The sequence below is a fragment of the Schistocerca piceifrons genome, chromosome 7 (genome assembly GCF_021461385.2).
Source record: "Schistocerca piceifrons isolate TAMUIC-IGC-003096 chromosome 7, iqSchPice1.1, whole genome shotgun sequence".
Taxonomy (NCBI): Eukaryota; Metazoa; Arthropoda; class Insecta; order Orthoptera; family Acrididae; genus Schistocerca; species Schistocerca piceifrons.
Genome location: NC_060144.1, coordinates 444,458,766 through 444,474,211, shown reverse-complemented (window position 1 = coordinate 444,474,211; position 15,446 = coordinate 444,458,766).

Here is a 15,446-nt window from a genome sequence, read left to right as displayed (position 1 = left end):
TAAACCCAATCGAGAATCTGTAGGACCACGACGACTGGGCTGTTTGCACGATGGATCATCAACCGTGAAACTTATCGCAGCCTGGGACGATACTGGATTCGAGTTGGCTCTACATCCTTATCTGTACCTTCCGGAACCTCACTGACACTTTCGCAACCATCCGTGCTGCAACAGATGGCTGTTCAGGATTTTGACAGGTGGTCACATAATGTGAATGGGTAGCGTAGAAAAACGTATATGATCTTTGTGTCATATTTTTCAGAAGTCAGGACAAACAGAATACTACACAAAGGAGTCGAAACATGTCTGTGTAAGAAGATACAGGATTACATCGACTGCTACGGTCGCAGGTTCGAATCCTGCCTCGGGCATGGATGTGCGTGATGTCCTTAGGTTAGCTAGGCGTATGTAGTTCTGAGTTCTAGGGAACTGATAACCTCAGATATTAAATCACATAGTGCTCAGAACCATTTGAACCATTTGATTAAATTGAGTTTCGCCGAAGGTGTCGTTTGAGAAACACAAATTTAATTCCCAACCACGAAGAAAATATCAACAGGAGCTTCCAATCTGAGCAAAATGAAAATGTCGATACCACAGAATCGAAGTTTGCACGATCTACAGTCAGACGCTGCACACATCGTCCCTCCCTTAGTTTAACTGGCAACTGCGAAGACAAAAAGGACATCCGGCGACAAAATTAAAATTAAATAATTTTTAAAACAGCGTTTCTTATAGTATGGGGTAAATGCTGAGAAAAGAGAAAAAGACGGTGACGTAGGACAATGTCATTACAATTTGTTTCTCGCCGCAGGTATCATTAACACTATTAAAATATGCAGTGAGAACTAGACAGAAACACAAAAATATTTATACAGAAATACGTAGATAATTAAAGGTACATCATATGCTATTAAAATTTAGTTGTTTTCACAAATATAATTTGCTTATCTACAGAAACGTCGCAAGTGTAGAGCGTGTGACACTCAGATAATCAACAGCTATGTTGATAAGGTGAAAAAGGGCTCCCTCCTAATATTGTGTCGGTTCTTCTTTTGCTCTGTGCAGTGCCGCAACTCGACGTGACATGGACTCAACAAAACTTTAAAATTCCCGTAGTATTATATTGACGTATGCTGTCCCTGCAGTTGTCCATAACTGCGAAAGTGTTGCCGGTGCAGGGTTTTTTGCAAGAACTGACGTCTCGATTACCTGCCATCAATACTCGACTGCATTTACGTCGGACGATCTGGGTGGCAAAACCATTAGTTCGAATCGTCCAGAATGTAATTCAAACCAGTCGCGATCAGTTATGCGATGACATGGGGCATTGCCATCCATAAAATGGACGTCCGCCACTTAGCGAAAAAATATTGATTATAAACCCTGAGTCATCCCATTCTCTTTGCTGATCACGACATGACTAAATTTTATTGCACCTAATGATATAGCTAAAATTCTGTGAAACGGTGTGCTTACGGTGTACTTACACTTGAAACGGTTTTATCTTGAAAATGACATACAAATTCCATCGGTTTTCGGAAACACGAAGGACATAAATGGCTGCAGATGTTTTCCAAGTAGCCATCCATAAAAATTTGCAGTCAATGATTGGTTCAGTTGTAACACAGTACTCTACCATCAGCTCTTACAAACTGAAACCGGGACTCATCTGACCAGTGCACGGTTTTTCAGTCATCTCGGGTCCAAGTCGTATGGTCATGAACCCAAGAGAGGTGCTGCGGAAGAAGTCGATCTGTTATCAAACACACTCACGTCGGTCATCCGTTGCCATAGCGCATTAACTCTACGTTTCGCCGGACTAATGGATACGTTCTTTGTACGTCCAACGCTGATTTCTGGCGTTATTTTATGCAGTGTTGCTTGATTTTTAGCACTGACAACGCCACGCAGACCCCATGCTCTCGTCCATGAGTCAAAGTTGTCGGCCACTGCATTTTCCGTGGTAATACGTGAAATTGGGAATTCTTGACACTCTTTTGACACTATGGATCTCGGAATATTGACTTCGATAACGATTTCCGAAATGGAATGTCCTATGCGTCGCCGGCCGGTGTTGCCGAGCGATTCTAGGCGCTTCAGTCTGGAACCGCGAGACCGCTACCGTCGCAGGTTCGAATCCTGCCTCCAGCATGGATGTGTGTGATGTCCTTAGGTTAGTTAGGTTTAAGTAGTTCTAGGTTCTTGGGGACTGATGACCTCAGCTGTTAAGTCCCATAGCGCTCAGAGCCATTTGAACTATTTGAACATATGCGTCTAGTTCCAACTACCATACCGCGTCCAGAGTCTGCTAATTCCCGTCGTGAGTCCATAATCACCTTAGAAACCTTTTCACGTGAGTCACCTGAATACAAATGACAGCTCGGCCAGTGCAGTGCCCTTTTATACATCGTATATGCGATACTACCGCCATCTGCATATCGCTATTCCACGACTTCTGTCACATCAATGTACATTTCCCAAAACAATTTTTCTGGTCTAGTTTTCGTAGTGTTAAATTTCATTATTGCCGTAAGAAAATTTCCGAACAACACAAGTAGGTGGTCAAGTTGAAAAAAGTACAGGTCCCTTACAGAGCACTAAGTAGACAAAGGTCTATTTTGAGGAAAAAGTATTCGAATATTAGTGCACTTTAACTTGATACATTCCCGTACTAAGAGCTGATTTTAGTGTTTGCTGTGATTGGTAGATTTCCTTTGGTTCTAAAAATTTTGTTGTTGTCGTTTTGTACCACGTGCTTTATGTGTAAATCTGCCTGCCGTATTGGCTTAGCTATATTTTGGAAGCAATTATATGTTTTTATTCATACATTCTCAAAGTCATTCAGATTTCGTATCCTTTATTTTTCAATCCTATTTTACGTCCAAGAGGCACTTCCCAATGGATACTAAACTATTCCACATAAGTTGAATTTTCCCTTCATAAATAATATCATTTTCTTCAGATATTTCTACGATCGTCAGTACGTTGTTCGGAGAGTACTGTGAGCAATGAGCTGCATCTTTTTATGCTTGCTTTTTCAAAAGGGGGATGGAGGTAAGATGCTGCCACTACTGAAGGAACTGCAATTCCTTAGTTCTATAAATGTGTGGCTATGCTAACAAACTGAGACCAGCATGCCCAAGCACGCAACTGAGCTATAAACACTGTCGCTTATGCATTAACCGTGTAAATCCAGATGTTGGCTATAAATTGTTAGATTCGCGGTAATTAGTTAGCTGTTTACTATGCACATTCTAAATGCGTTGCACGAAGTAAATGTCTCATGGTCTTGGCCATATATCATTAATGAGGCTTTCATAACGCTTTACTAAGTAAATTCATGAGTCCAAACTTTGTGTATGGGAGGATATTACAATTCAGGGCATATTTAGGACATACATTTTCATCTAATTAGACGTTCATACAACGACAGGGAAATCTTATGTTAATGAAAGTAAAAGTGCTACACATGAAGTAATGGGATTGATATTGTACATACATACGACGAAGTGTTCCTTGCATCTGTAGATTTAATCAGCGAGTGTTTCTTTAGAACGTTAAAATTTCAGTCAATTGACACAAGTCTACATCTACATCTACATCTACATTTATACTCCGCAAGCCGCCCAACGGTGTGTGGCGGAGGGCACTTTACGTGCCACTGTCATTACCTCCCTTTCCTGTTCCAGTCGCGTATGGTTCGCGGGAAGAACGACTGTCTGAAAGCCTCCGTGCGCGCTCTAATCTCTCTAATTTTACATTCGTGATCTCCTCGGGAGGTATCAGTAGGGGGAAGCAATATATTCGATACCTCATCCAGAAACGCACCCTCTCGAAACCTGGCGAGCAAGCTACACCGCGATGCAGAGCGCCTCTCTTGCAGAGTCTGCCACTTGAGTTTGTTAAACATCTCCGTAACGCTATCACGGTTACCAAATAACCCTGTGACGAAACGCGCCGCTCTTCTTTGGATCTTCTCTATCTCCTCCGTCAGACCGATCTGGTACGGATCCCACACTGATGAGCAATACTCAAGTATAGGTCGAACGAATGTTTTGTAAGCCACCTTCTTTGTTGATGGACTACATTTTCTAAGCACTCTCCCAATGAATCTCAACCTGGTACCCGGCTTACCAACAATTAATTTTATATGATCATTCCACTTCAAATCGTTCCGCACGCATACTCCCAGATATTTTACAGAAGTAACTGCTGCCAGTGTTTTTTCCGCTATAATATAATCATACAATAAAGGATCCTTCTTTCTATGTATTCGCAATACATTACATTTGTCTATGTTAAGGGTCAGTTGCCACTCCCTGCACCAAGTGCCTATCCGCTGCAGATCTTCCTGCATTTCACTACAATTTTCTAATGCTGCAACTTCTCTGTATACTACAGCATCATCCGCGAAAAGCCGCATGGAACTTCCAACACTATCTACTAGGTCATTTATATATATTTTGAAAAGCAATGGTCCCATAACACTCCCCTGTGGCACGCCAGAGGTTACTTTAACGTCTGTAGACGTCTCTCCATTGATAACAACATGCTGTGTTCTGTTTTCTAAAAACTCTTCAATCCAGCCACGCAGCTGGTCTGATATTCCGTAGGCTCTTACTTTGTTTATCAGGCGACAGTGCGGAACTGTATCGAACGCCTTCCGGAAGTCAAGAAAAATAGCATCTACCTGGGAGCCTGTATCTAATATTTTCTGGGTCTCATGAACAAATAAAATGAGTTGGGTCTCACACGATCGCTGTTTCCGGAATCCATGTTGATTCCTACATAGTAGATTCTGGGTTTCCAAAAACGACATGATACTCGAGCAAAAAACATGGTTTAAAATTCTACAACAGATCGACGTCAGAGATATAGGTCTATAGTTTTGCGCATCTGCTCGACGACCCTTCTTGAAGCCTGGGACTATCTGTGCTCTTTTCCAATCATTTGGAACCCTCCGTTCCTCTAGAGACTTGCGGTACACGGCTGTTAGAAGGGGGGCAAGTTCTTTCGCGTACTCTCTGTAGAATCGAATTGGTATCCCGTCAGGTCCAGTGGACTTTCCTCTATTGAGTGATTCCAGTTGCTTTTCTATTCCTAGGACACTTATTTCGATGTCAGCCATTTTTTCGTTTGCGCGAGGATTTAGAGAAGGAACTGCAGTGCGGTCTTCCTCTCTGAAACAGCTTTGGAAAAAGGTGTTTAGTATTTCAGCTTTACGCGTGTCATCCTCTGTTTCAATGCCATCATCATCCCGTAGTGTCTAGATATGCTGTTTCGAGCCACTTACTGATTTAACGTAAGACCAGAACTTCCTACGATTTTCTGTCAAGTCGGTACATAGAATTTTACTTTCGAATTCACTGAATGCTTCACGCTAACGCTAACTTTGACATCGTTTAGCTTCTGTTTGTCTGAGAGGTTTTGGCTGCGTTTAAACTTGGGGTGGAGCTCTCTTTGCTTTCGCAGTAGTTTCCTAACTTTGTTGTTGTACCACGGTGGGTTTTTCCCGTCCCTCACAGTTTTACTCGGCACGTACCTGTCTAAAACGCATTTTACGATTGCCTTGAACTTTTTCCATAAACACTCAACCATGTCAGTGTCGGAACAGAAATTTTCGTTTTGATCTGTTAGGTAGTCTGAAATCTGCCTTCTATTACTCTTGCTAAACAGATAAACCTTCCTCCCTTTTTTTATATTCCTATTAACTTTCGTATTCAGGGATGCTGCAACGGCCTTGTGATCACTGATTCCCTGTTCTGTACATACAGAATCGAAAAGTTCGGGTCTGTTTGTTATCAGTAGGTCCAAGATGTTATCTCCACGAGTCGGTTCTCTGTTTAATTGCTCGAGGTAATTTTCGGATAGTGCACTCAGTATAATGTCACTCGATGCTCTGTCCCTACCACCCGTCCTAAACATCTGAGTGTCCCAGTCTATATCTGGTAAATTGATATCTCCACCTAAGACTATAACATGCTGAGAAAATTTATGTGAAATGTATTCCAAATTTTCTCTCAGTTGTTCTGGCACTAATGCTGCTGAGTCGGGAGGTCGGTAAAAGGAGCCAATTATTAACCTAGTTCGGTTGTTGAGTGTAACCTCCACCCATAATAATTCACAGGAACTATCCACTTCTACTTCACTACAGGATAAACTACTACTAACAGCGACGAACACTCCACCACCGGTTGCATGGAATCTATCCTTTCTAAACACCGTCTGTACCTTTGTAAAAATTTCGGCAGAATTTATCTCTGGCTTAAGCCAGCTTTCTGTACCTATAACGATTTCAGCTTCGGTGCTTTCTATCAGCGCTTGAAGTTCTGGTACTTTAGCATCGGAGCTTCGAGAGTTGACAATTGCAATACCGATTGCTGCTTGGTCCCCGCATGTCCTGACTTTTCCCCGCACCCGTTGAGGCTGTTGTCCTTTCTGTACTTGCCTAAGGCCATCTAACCTAAAAAAACGCCCAGTCCACGCCACACAACCCCTGCTACCCGTGTAGCCGCTTGTTGCGTGTAGTGGACTCCTGACCTATCCAGCGGAACCCGAAACCCCACCACCCTATGGCGCAAGTCGAGGAATCTGCAACTCACACGGTCGCAGAACCGTCTCAGCCTCTGATTCAGACCCTCCACTCGGCTCTGTACCAAAGGTCCGCTTTCAGTCCTGTCAACGATGCTGCAGATGGTGAGCTCTGCTTTCATCCCGCTAGCGAGACTGGCAGTCTTCACCAAATCAGATAGCCGCCGGAAGCCAGAGAGGATTTCCTCCGATCCATAGCGACACACATCATTGGTGCCGACATGAGCGACCACCTGCAGATGGGTGCACCCTGTACCCTTCATGGCATCCGGAAGGACCCTTTCCACATCTGGAATGACTCTCCCCGGTATGCACACGGAGTGCACATTGGTTTTCTTCACCTCTCTTGCTGCCATTCCCCTAAGGGGCCCCATTACGCGCCTGACGTTGGAGCTCCCAACTACCAGTAAGCCCACCCTCTGTGACTGCCCAGATCTTGCAGACTGAGGGGCAACCTCTGGAACAGGACAAGCAGCCATGTCAGGCCGAAGATCAGTATCAGCCTGAGACAGAGCCTGAAACCGGTTCGTCAGACAAACTGGAGAGGCTTTCCGTTCAGCCCTCCGGAATGTCTTTCGCCCCCTGCCACACATTGAGACGACCTCCCACTCTACCACAGGTGAGGGATCAGCCTCAATGCGGGCAGTAACCCGGGCAACCACAGTCGTAGTCCGATCAGGGGATGCGTGGGACGAGCTGGCCGTCCCCGACAAACCCCCATCCGGACCCCCACAGTGATGCCCATTGGCAACAGCCTCAAGCTGTGTGACCGAAGCCAACACTGCCTGAAGCTGGGAGCGAAGGGATGCCAACTCAGCCTGCATCCGAACACAGCAGTTGCAGTCCCTATCCATGCTCAAAACTGTTTTGCAAAGAAGGTCTGAACTAATCTACAGAGAGCATAAACAGATCAACAAAATTTAAACGGTTATTAAATTACAAGATTGCCTAGTAAATGCAGTAATGCTGCTACTTGCGCACTGCTGACACTGCTCGGCGGCGGAAGGAGACCACGCGAATTTACACTATTCAGGTACTAAAACGCGATGCTACAACTCTCAAATACTATAATACGCCCGAAATTTATGAATTAAACAATGCAAGTACCAAAAACACGCAAAGAAATTAGGAATTAAACTATCTAACAAATGAGTGAGCTAGGAGTATACGACTTGCTGCTGCAGCTGCTTATCCAACGGCGGCAGGGAGCACATCTTTCAGTCAGCGTGAGTTTGAAGTGGCTTGAGCCATCATTTATTGTTATAATTTACACTTTATATCCCTATTACCACTAATAACCGGCCGTCCGCGGTGGTCTAGCGGTTCTAGGCGCTCAGTCTGGAACCGCGCGACTGCTACGGTCGCAGGTTCGAATCCTGCCTCGGGCATGGATTTGTGTGATGTCCTTAGGTTAGTTAGGTTTAAGTAGTTCTAAGTTCTAGGGGACTGATGACCACAGATGTTAAGTCCCATAGTGCTCAGAGCCATTTGAACCATTTGAACTAATAACATATTGGATTCCTACATAGTGTCAGCCCATACATTATTATCAGTCCAGTACGATCAGTATTTCCCTTCTGCCACTAGAACTCGTAAGTTCAAGTACGAACATGTTACATCAAGGTAGCGACATCCCTTACTTAAATATGTTCTTCCTTGCATAACATCTGCATTAAAACTAAAGTGTATTGTATCCATCAAAGGTAGCTGCAAAACAAAATGCGGGAACATGATTCGCTACTCGTTTGCATGTCATTATTATCACTTCTTATTTTGCTGTAATAGATATAATATGCTACTAGATACAATGTATAGATCGTTAAGCCTACAGTGGAAACTGTCACAAATGCTAGTAGTTATGTAAGATACACAACATGTATAATCAGTCACTGTAATCGTACTGTAAATATCAGTTTATGGAGACTCTATCATCTATGGTTTGACCTGTAAACATATTCTGCCGTGTAGGGCCCAGTTTATACTGTGCCTACGTTTTTTACTGCTCCTTCATAGTCAATGTAGGTTATTCCCTGATGTATTATTACATGCCCCATTATCCTGTCCCTTCTTATTGTCAATGTTTTCCATATCTTCCTTTCTTTGCCGCTTCTGCGGGGAAATTTCTCATTCCAAATAGATTCACCGAATTTTCAAATTACTTCAATTCTCCTCTGTTCCCCTTTTCAAACTATCCATGCTTCGCAACCATAGACTTCTGTGCTCCAAATGTACATTCTCAGAAATTTCTTTCGCAGTAAACGTCTCTTGGCCAGAAATTCCCTCTATGTCCGTGTTATTGAAGCTTTTTATGTCGTGGATTATTTTGCTTCAAACTTTGGTGTTACGTTTCTCACTGTTCAAATTTCTGCTATTTCGGATAACTTTTGTCCGCCTTCGATTGATTCTCAACCCATATTTTGCACTCATTAGACTGTTCATTCCGTTCTACGAAATGTAATTCTTCTTCACTTTCAGTGAAACTTACAAATTGTATCCTGTAAATCTGTATTTTAACCCCACTCTTCATCCTTTTCCATCAATGTTTCTTAGATGTATGTATTGAACAATAGAGGGAAGGATTGTATTACGTACCCTCGTAAGGCGAGCCATGAGAACACGTAGTGTACCCGGGAATATTGTCAGAAACTTTCGCTTTGTTTAAATTGAAGGTAGAGTGGTGGTGGGGGGAGAACAAAAATCACGCGTTCATGCAACACCACGCATTCATACACTTTCGTTTTGTTGGTCCAGATGTTGTAGTATGGGAGGCACAACGTTGCTTGGGCATAATGACCTCCAGATCTTTGAACACGGTACATTCGCTAACCGAACATTATTGTCACATTTCTCTCCTTCTCTATGTACGTCCTTCCAGCAGTGCAATCCGTCCTCACTCCATTTTTGTGTATGACAATGTGCGACCGCTTGGAAGTGCGCAAGTGGGGCAGTGGGGCAACACTAGGAACGAGAGGATATTCGCCGAATGGCCTGGCCTTTCCGTTTCCCATTCTTAAATGTCGTGAGTACGTGTAATATGCATCAGGAAGACGTACTGCAGTACGTCCACTCGCACCAGCGACCATCCAGCCGTTGCAAACCGCGCTGATGGAGGAGTTGAAGGCCCTACTACGAGCAATCCTTATCAATCTATCCGTCTGTGGTGATTAAGTAGCATGTCCTGCCTTTTTTAAAGCCAAAGAGAGCATCATTAACCGCGGTGACTTCAGTGTCTTCGAATAGAAGTGTGATTTCTTTTCGTTTAATTGTCTATTTTTTTTCTACCACCTCCTGTACAATACTGTCGCAGTTCTTTACAGGTATGGCCCAAATTTCATCGGGCTATGTTAACTGGCAGTGACACATTACTGAACAGTTTCTTTTCTCCTTTCGTTTTGCACAATGGCGTATTTTAAATATGTGTCAATCGTATTAAGTAAACCAGCAGCGTCCAAAAATTCAATTCACGCTAGAAATGGAAAACAATGGGGCGATTAACTGTTGAGATTTGACCGTCAGAAAGGAGGGAGGTAGGCACGTTTTCGGCGTCTATAGAAAAGACACTTGCTCCGACAACATCATAGAAGCGACGTTGCACCACCCGGCACAGCATAAAACAGCGCACTTTCATGCAATGTGCAACAGAGCCCTGAGATTGCCACTAAAGGAAGATTAGTTGCGGAAAGAACTATGGATACAGGATACAGGACACAAGATGGATACAGGACACAAGATGTTACACGTATGTTTAACAAGATCAAAAACAAATCCGCGGGTATCAGTAACGATGCTAGGAAAATTAAAGAAGAAGTTTGTCACCCTGATATACAAAGGGCGTGTGTCGGAAAGAATTGCTAAATGCTTTCCAAAATACATCGCAGTGGCATTCCAGAATGAAGGCAAATCGCACGTAGACTAAGACATAAACCAGCAACGACAAAACAAATGAAATACAACAATTCCGGAGTATATAAGATCAAATGTGCTGAATGTGACAGTTACTATATAGGACAAACAGGGCGGAATTTTGAAATTCGATTCAGGGAACATTGCAGTCATAGCAACCGGACAGCGTTTGGAGCACATGTAAAAGATAGTAAACATGAAGTGAGTAATATAAATGAACATATGGAGGTGCTACATAAAGCTCCAAAAAGTCTCTATCTCAACGTGCTCGAAGAGACTGAAAGATACGCTCATCAAAGAAACACCCCAGGCCTACTACTTAATGAGCAAAGCGATTTTATGCTCAGGACTTATTATGAGATTTTTGAAGACCTGTTTTAGGCTTACTCTTGAATGCAACAGCACACCCCAGTAAGAACCAGCTGTAGCGAAACGGCCCTCAGCGTACTGGCGGATAGGTGAATTGGGCGCGGCGGAAGAGGACTCGGCGTGGCGTTGTATACGTTCTGACGGGAAATCCTCTCCACAACCAGTCAGGACAAAGAAGAGGAAACGCACATTTTCGAAAGACTATCTACATTTTAATTATATTTCATGTTTCTTTGTAAAGAGATCTTAAATTAGTGTAAATTTTTCGTTTCATGGTCCACTCAAAAAAAGATTATTCATATGTTGTTACTTTAAAAATTGTTTTATTAAAAAGAATATTCGCCATTAATATGTACGGTGAAATAATAACAGATGCACAATTATTATAGGTAGAGGGCACTTTTTACTGTTACCAATCAGCTTTCTCTAAAACTGCGATATAAGATTTTAACAGATTAAAATTTACTTTAGTTATGACAGCGAACCGATGTTCTGTACTGACAAGTTACTCTGTAACTGCAGTATATGGTATGTTGGCATTTAATACGTTCCAAAATTTCTTTTTGCAAACTAATATATTTCTATCACTAACTGTATCTCTCTCGTTAATTATATTTTTAACTTTGTCTAACAGATCTGAAGACAGGCAGCTAGCCCGAAAGCGGTAATTGAAAATAAAGAATAGCGATCAAAGATTGAAACGCCATATTTTTACGTATTAAGTGAGTTTTCGTGAGCACATATACCAACTAGCATTATACTGACAGTTAAACACGAAATTTATTTTATGCATTCTGTACCTTGGTAGACAGGATGCATAATGCTGGTCTGAGGACTGTAACCGGTAGTAATGAGGAACTGTTTACCAGCTCTCTTGGCGGTGAATTACGACTTCTTTTTTTAATATTTACGATGTGTGGGGCACCATCTTCACAATATATAGCATACAATATATGACACTGTGCTTTTAAGTGAGTTACTGCAGGCCTTTAAAAATGCTACGTCCTGTGAATTACTATGATATACGCCACATAAGGAAATTGGTAGACTCGATAACATCTGTGGCCTACAAAGGTGGTGTGCTATTGTCGTGCTTTTAGTCAATGGCTTTGATACCCACTTCCATTTTCTCTTATGCTAAAGTATTTACGCTTTTGAATCCACCAAACATCATATGTTAGATTACAATTTGTTTCATATCTTGGGCTTTACACTTACCTCTCACTTTTTCCCTCCACAAATCTCCCAGCGCCAAGTTAACTCTTTTCGGATGCCGTAGGAGACGTCCCACTAACCTGCCCCTTCCAACGATCATCCATAGGCTTCCTTCCTCATGAATCAATTTTAGTGCTTCTCCATATCGTATTTTATCTGTCCACCTAAATTTTTACGTTTCTATCAGAGCATCGCGTTCATAATGCTTCCATTTCCTTCTTCTCTCGTTTATATGGACCACACCCCACTTTGCGGTGATTCAAGGGTGTACAGCAGAGGAGGCGGTGTAAGCTGCTGGAGGAACAACTTTCCAGGAGGAGCTGCTGTGTTTGTGAAACCACTCCACAAGTAACGAGGGTAATTTGCCCATCTCGACTTATTTGCCTCACTGCAACACAGATTCGTGTGCTGTACTCCTGTGACTTAAAAGGGATAATTTAATTCGATTCTTCTTTGTTATTCAACAAAAAAGGCATACTTATAGGGGAACTAGTTGCATACCCGGTTTATCTGACGTACTCATTTTATCCATTTTTTATTGTAAACCTTAACAAAGAATGGATTGTATTTGTAGGGCAATATCGAATAAATTTCATTTTCATGTATTTGTGAAAACTCCCTTGAAATTATTAAACAGTCTCACATAGAAGTATTCGCAATGCACAAATGTACAAGTGTAGCCGCTTCGCGCGTCTACAACGTGATTTTGTCAACGTCTCTACGGCAACGCCACTTCATAGCTCTAAATATGGCTATTGTTTCCGCCGACAGGCTTTTTGGGCTTAGCTGTTGAAAGGTGTCAAAAGCACCGGCAGGCGTCATGGATTTCCGTACGTCAACTCGACTATAGGAGTGTCCTAATAGTAAGGAATAAACGTATTAAAAAATGTTTCAAATTGGCTCTGAGCACTATGGGACTTAACATGTGAGATCATCAGTCCACTAGAACTTAGAACTACTTAAATCCAACTAACCTAAGGACAACACGCACGTCCATGCCCGAGGCACGATTCGGACCAGCGACCGTAGCGGTCGCGCGGTTCCAGACTGAAGCGCCTAGAACCGCTCGGCCACACCGACAGGCAGTGTATTAAAACTTTATGCATGATAAGGCCTTTTTTTCATGCATCTCAGCGTTCATGACGTCATATCTCTTGAGCTACGTTTCTTACAAATTCTTCGCGTAGAAGATGAGCAAAATGTGCTGCGAATACAGTTTGTAGCAAAGAAATAATAAATTTAATCTTAATGGACAAAGCGGAGGTTTTTCACGTTCCTTAGGGTATATTCCGTGATTTATATGAGATATCACAATAGAATTTACATATATACTGCATACATACATTCGTACATACATACATTGTTATAAAATGTGCGGATAACAAAGAAAACGAGTTTACTTTTGCCCATAACTGTGAGAATATAGTTTTAAATGAGACTGTCAGAAGAGTGTTCGCTATATTACAGCCATAAAAAATAACTCGAACAAGACGTGTCCTTTGGAAGCCACACACACACCCACCCACACACACACACACACACACACACACACACATTGATATGCAGCTTCTCTTCAGCAAACACAGAACACGGTGCTCTTTCACAGCTGGTCACCCCGAAGAGTAATTTATCAAGAGCGTAACCAGAGTTGAGAAGATGGAGTATGCAGCAAGAGTTGGTAATGAGGAAACGAGCTAAATTCATGTAGAGAACCTGTTCACATGTCAATGCGTTTTTTCACACTTCCGTCTGTGGCATCGGTGGAGATGGGTTGAGAGCGATGAATTAACTTTTCTTTCAAAAGCGAAACGCTAGCAGATTCATAACGTCGTCGTTAAATTATGTCTGTTGAGCGGCTGTTCCACTATCAGCCTCAGAGTACAACCTAAAATACGGATTAGCGTAAAATGGGGCTACTTTGTATATGTTAAGTAGTTTCTTTCGTAGTTTCTTTTATATTCAATATCATTTATCGTTTGCTACAACAGCACTATGTGCCCTTGGCTATCAAATCAATATGAATATCAAGTCCTACAAGCCACCAAAGTCTCTTTCCTTTTTTTTGTGACGAAATTACCCGAAGTATGAGGTTGTGTGGACTAGACGTTGAAATGCAACTTAGTGCCAAATATATTAAAATATTATGAATTATACAGGGAATTGATTAAAAACAACGGGTTTTGACGACCAATTCGTCATTGTTATTAAAGAAGAGCCTAATACTTAGCATTTATAGTCACGTAAACAGTCTTGTAATTATCTTTGGAATCATAATTAGCTTTAACATTATTAAAACGAACTTTAGCAATAAACTTAACAAACTTGAATAACAATAGAAAAGCTAAAAATAATTATTAATCTTACTGTATATTAATAATTCTTACTTATGGACCGTCTGACAGCAACTGAATAAAACACAATTTTAGTGCCATACGCCTTTCGCCTTTATTTTCTGCAAGGCATCATCAGTGGCCTGGAATATGTACATATGTTAGCTATTTTATTTACATTTTTGTCATTGTGCCTATAGGTTATTAACAGTTCTGGTGGTTGGTATTTCCTATTAAGTAGTAATGTTTTGAACTGTACTTACAGGTTGCGTGGACAATTTCCTACATATTACGCTCCTGTTGCATTTTTGGTGTTGTTCTTCTTCTAATATGGCACTAAAATTGTGTTTTATTCAGTTGGTGTCAGACGGTCCATAAGTAAAAATTATTAATATACCGTAATATTACACGCAACTGAGGAAGACAGGACTATAAAAGTTGAATTATTAATCTGTTTCCTTGCACAACATGCATTAATAGTCAGGGTCGGTTGAGCCTTTGCTACACGTACCACAAACCCAGTTTCTGCAAGTAATGTAGCAAATACAGTCAGCAGCATGGTGGTAGAACCAGAAGCTACACTTGCAAATATAACAGAGTGTGTTGTCCTTCTGCCTGCCTTTCTTCTTGCCATTCGTCTTACCCATTATTCCTTTCTTGTGAGAAAAATCAGTTAAAGGAAGAGGTCCGGTCAGTCGCAGGTGGCACGGAGGAAGTGGCCGGCCGCTGTGGCCGAGTGGTTCTAGGCGCTCCAGTCCGGAACCACGCGGCTGCTGCGGTCGCAGTTTCGAATCCTGCCTTGGGCATGGATGTGTGTTAAGTCCTCAGGTTAGTTAGGTTTAAGTAGCTCTAAGTCTAGGGGACTGATGACCTCAGATGATAAGTCTCATAGTGCTTAGATCCATTTGAACCATTTTAGGGGATGTGGAGGAGATTCATGTGAAGATCGGGTCATCCTGGACAGCTGAGACACTTTCAGCTGAGGCACCGGATCGATTTGTGGGCATCATTTATCGCCGGAATATACTGGCTTGT